Source organism: Ambystoma mexicanum, chromosome 12, assembly GCF_040938575.1.
Source record: "Ambystoma mexicanum isolate Mex_15411 chromosome 12, UKY_AmexF1_1, whole genome shotgun sequence".
In the NCBI taxonomy this organism is placed as follows: Eukaryota; Metazoa; Chordata; class Amphibia; order Caudata; family Ambystomatidae; genus Ambystoma; species Ambystoma mexicanum.
In genome coordinates this window covers 994,295,763-994,301,345 of record NC_090936.1, presented here as the reverse complement: position 1 = coordinate 994,301,345, position 5,583 = coordinate 994,295,763, and positions in this window count along the sequence as shown.

Here is a 5,583-nt window from a genome sequence, read left to right as displayed (position 1 = left end):
CATCGTGGTAAATTTGTGTCTTGCTGTACCCCTGGATACCCCGCTTCCTCCAAATTTCCTTTGCTTGTTCTCCTATAAGGGCGGCAAGCAGGTTTTTCAAATCTGCCACGACCAACATAACACCCCCAGTTTTCTTTTTAATGCATAAATCTACTTCTCTGCCCCTTTAGTGATTGTGAGTAGTGTGAGAAAGCAGAAGGTGTCTCACCTACTGGTCCCCGGGGCTCTGTCATACAGGCTAGGACACGGGCATCACTTTTGGATCCATTTCCTGGGGGTGGACCAGTGCGGGAGGATCACCTGAGTGAGGGGTCTTCGGGGAATGGGACACCGGATGGTGAGATGCAGTATCCTCTTCCCTGCAACACCTTTACCACATCCTACCCGTTAGGATATTTAGGAACTGTACCCCCCTTTTATAATATGAACACTTTCTCAATGACAGCCCGCTATAAGGGAAAATAGACTAACAACCGAGCCCTGTACCTGACATGTCCCAATACTATGGTCAGGCGAGGTCAGGCAATTATCGACAATCACTCACACATGACTTCCATTACACTTCTTCACACGGATAAATGGCGCGGCACGAGAGCACAATCTGAGCAAGGAAAAGCACATGAGGAAACAGCAGTTTGGAGATGGCAACTGAGCAAGAGATGAAAGGTGGCAAAACCGAAGAGGATCGCAAGGAGGGAAATTTCCTTGACCTTTTTTTTTTTTACAAGAAACCCTTACTTTCCAGAGAGAAAACTGAAGTAAGAATCTGGCATTGTGTGTCAGATAATCAAGGCAGGGAGAATCACCAGCCACCGTGGTACTGTCCTTGGTGCAAAGAAAGTAGATCACCCGAGAAGTTGCATAAGTGAAAATCCTAAGAAGAAAGGAGCTGTACTGTTTTGTCATGTTGCATCAGGCCCTCTGAAATAAGAGACTTGACAAAGAGACTTTGGCACAGAAGGTCCTGATGTTGAAGTCTTGAACTGCATCCTCGTGCTAGAAAAGCCAGAGACTGTGCTAAGCTCGAGTGTGCCGCTTTGTCCCGTGCTGAAAACATGGGTAAGGGAAGCCAATGGCTTGAATATCCTGACATATCATGTCTTGAACACTTTTCTTTTGCATAACACTGTTTCCCACACTATTTGTATTTAGAAGTAAGGATTGGCAATAGGTTTATTAGTATAGGCCCTTTTATTTTGACAAGATACCACTAGGAACACGTTATAATTATTTGATGGTCGTAGCTTGCTCCCATTTTTAGATTTAGGATTAGATAAGCATTTTTCAAATTCAAACCCAGTTGAAGTTCAATAAACATCCTTGAACTGTGAACACTTGTGTCTGTCTTACTGTTTGATACCATGTCTTCCTTATAATAGTGATTTCACAAGATTATTCTGGGCCATATGCGGCCAAGGGACATATTGTGCTCTACCCAACCCTTTCTGTACCAATGGAAACTGTCTTCCCCGTACCTTCATTGGGGTTTTCCTTGTTACCCCTTTACATTTCACTTCTGCTATACGAGTACCACAGCGTGTCCTAAAACCCCATGATGTAATTTCCCTAACCATTATTTCTGGTGCTGATAGCCCCCTGCTCTCCCTGTTCTCCCTCCAATTTCCATTCCTCTTCATCTTCCTACCCTACATTCCTTACCTCCTCTGTTCATCCCATATCATGGCCTGCTCTACCCCAGTGTTCTGTTTCTGGGACTAATGTCTCAAGTTCCCTTTCTAAGGACATATCGCTCTGAGAGAAGTCCACCTTGAGCATTGTGACATCCACTGATCTAATCCTATTCCTGCTGCCCACCTGTCTCTTTGTCCCTGCTCCTCTCTTCCTTGCCATCTTGCTTGTACCTTCTCTCCATCTGCCTGCTGCAGCGCTTCCTCCAAATATCTGCGCTCTTGTCCCTCCACCACTCGTCTTAATCTTTCTTCTATTCTTGCAACCAAAGGTGTTGCTTGCCTCCTCCTTGAATTTACTAGAGTGGATGATTGAGACAACACTGTCAAATTCTGGGGATAAGTAGATCCCACAACAGGTGATATGGGAAAGCACCCATATGGTGGCGGCGCTGTTTGAGTTCTCTACACCATGTTTAGAGACCCTTCTCCCATCTTACCTTGCTGATTCTTTCCCATCTACTCAAATATTCTTCACAATTCTAAAATGTTCTGCCTTTTCTCTAATGTCTTACTCTTATGCCTTGTTGATAAAATGGTATACATATTCTCTAACATCCCTATGTCATGTGAACGTTTCTCGGGCCATGATCTAAATATTCTGCCCTTGGTTTCATTTATCCATTCTCTGTGATATTTTCAAATATTTTTCCTTATAATTTGGAAGCGATTGACACAGATGATCAAGAGGTGTCTCCATACTCCTTTACAATCCGTTATCTAATCCAAAAAAATAATATTCAAATGTAAACACAAGCCGAACCTTTAGTATGCCAAATAATGAAATAAAGGCCCAAACCAAAGCCACTTTCCTCCAAATTCTTCAAAAACCCCTCATAAATTGTTCACTTCTTCTTCACTCACACTACAATAAACCTCACCACAAACTTACATTAAACACTCTTACACAAAGGACAGCACATTATCAATAATAAAAACACAAAACCATGGTTCCTCATTAATACATCTCCTCTACGCGATCACTGGAGAAGGGGTGTGTTTTCCTACACACCACTTCCTCTTTTCTCTCTAATACAACAACTTCAACTATGCTGCTTTCCTTTCCTGCCTACGGGAAGATCTCCTCTCACTCCTTTGACTAACCAAGAAAAAATAAAAATGGAAGGAGTTACACATATTACAATTCACACTAACATCACACCCATAAAACTCACTTACTTTCATCCAATTTAAATTAACTCTCTGACTCCAATAAACCCCCCACCACTTGGTTTTCTGCCAGAAGTGTATTAATGTTACAAAAGAATAGACACTACCTGAGGCCATCTGCAGCGATGCCCTTCCCAAAGAATAACCAGCACGACAGGACTGCAGCACTTCTGCTGAGTGAACAAAACAGGTCTTCAAATGAAATTTAGAGTTTGCAGGCTACCTTGTTATTGTACACAGAATTTTAGATCACTCTGAAGATAAGAAGCTGCAGTCAGTGTATGGCAGGGCAATCCAGCCACGAAACAGACTTGGGCATCACGTTAGCGGTCAGCAAATGTTGCTAAGAGCTTGGACGCTTCTTATGCAAAAGTACAGCTTCCATGAAGAGATGTATGTACTTCTTCAGAAAACAACTTTATTGCATGCTTACGATCAGCAGGGGCTAGTCAGTTCCTTAGAGCTGAAAAACTAACCCAGTTCTCTGAGCAATACAAAATAGCAGCTAATATACAATTTAAACAATTTACATAATCAGAGCTATTTTGTTACAAAGTCATCCCCCAACCCTCCATTGGCTAACACTAATACAAAGTTACTTAATCCCCCTAACGCTAAAATTCCCATTGGATGCTTTAATAAGGTACACCCATTTTGACATGCAATCTTCTTCCATCGTCAGACATGATGTATTTCCTCATGATACTTATATTGTTCATAAAACAACATGCTTATCTCCTTCGAAGTCCATAAAAACCCTGGGCCGGCACGTGGCTTATTAACTAATACTTCTTTCACCCTGGCATGCAAGCACCTATGTGCGCCCAAGTAAATTGCCTCTTGTAACTACAATTCAATCCGACCATAAAGACTCTGAAAAAATGTGATATTATCACATCTGTCAATATGCAGCTCGCTTCCTTCCCCCTATCATGACCTCGGTCATGCCTGCTTTTAGGCCAGCCAAAAATCCCTTTCACTGCAAACCTATACATTCTGCAGCTTAAATGGACTTTTACACTGAGTGAAAAACCCTTGCACATTCCCCGATGTCTTCATATTTTATGTTTTTACATTTTAAGCCTTTGTCAAACCGTCATATGTACAATGTTCAGAATTACCACATCTCCCAACATCTTCTTTTTGCCAGGATCCTTTCTCCCATGTGCGCTGAGCTTAACCCTTCATGCCTCTAAGCGATACAGTTTGTGTTCTCTATAAACTATTTTCAGTCCTTACTTTTGTTGCTCAATCTAACTAATTCTTTATGTCAGATTGCAGGTACGTTCACTTTGGTTAAGCATATTGCTTAATGGAGCAAAGTTTAACTTACATTGTCAACCACCCCTAGACTTATGCGGTGGTATGGCTGTTTCAGTTTGTAATGTTTCTCGCCTTTGCAGTACTAAGGCGGGGTCGGGCATATGGTAGTGCTGATGTATTCATCTGCGTCATCACATTCCCCCCCGGGTGAATTTTGGACTATTATTATTATTATTATTATTATTATTATTATTATTATTATTATTATTATTATTATTATTATTATTATGCCTATATTTCAGCCCATTCCATCATAGTCATCTTTGGGTATCCATATTTTGCTCACCTACCTCCTTGAGCTATGTATTCTTCAGACCACAAGTCATGAAGCAGAAATCCGCATCAGATCTATGTGATCACTGTGCCGTTTTTACTGCGACTGCTGTAAATGCTGACTTTTTAAAATTCCAACACCCTTTTCACCCCATATGTATTCAGGCGGAGACCCCTGCAGCCGACTCCACCCCCTATATTCATTATATACTGTACCCATCCCTCCACATATATATGGGGGTCAAAATAAAAAAGGCGTCATTTTCGGTGGTCACTGTAAAAGCGGTGCAGTAATTGTATGATCCTATCCCCAGCAGCTCCATAATCCACCCAATGTTCAGTGTAATTGTGGTGGGGGCGAAAATGGACATTCAAACAATGTACCAGGAGGCCCAATAAGATGGTATATGGGGTACATTCTGGGCAGCTCATCTCTTTGTGTACACTCATGTACTTGGACACCCACATTTTACCTGACTTTTTACATTGGTTCAGTGCTACTTGTAGGATACAGAAAGCTGTCAGGACCAGTATGGCCAATAATATTTTGAATGCATTTTCCAACTAGGTGAGTATCCATAAAAACAAGTAATCATACCAGTCATCATCTTCAATGTCTTCCACATCTAACACCATCTTAGTGTTTAGTTCCTGTAAGGCGTTTATAGCCACTATAAGGGTCCCATTTACCTCATTGTTTGCTGGTTGCACGTACAGCTAGATGGGCCAATCTCAGCCCAAACACCACCCTCCATGGCCGTTATCGGTTCAAGGACATACCTGTTTTGAAGGGTCATAAGTTTCCCTGCTCTCTATTCTTCCTTGATTGCATTGAACACTTTTATAGTTGCATTGATTGTCTGCAACAACTCCCATCTGGTTATCTGTAACCATTTTGCATTTGTGGCTGTATGAAAGCCGGGAGCAAGGTATTCATCTGGTGTGTCTTTATATGCTTCTACTGATTTCATCAAAAATAATGTTCCATTTTGATGTGTTTGAGGGTACGAGACCTTTTATTTTGGCGTTTTTACTCATCAGAAGGGAATCACCAATCTGCACCTCACTCTGAGGCATCACCAGAGCCGGTGCACTTATTATCACTATGGAGCAGAGGCCTCTCCAATTT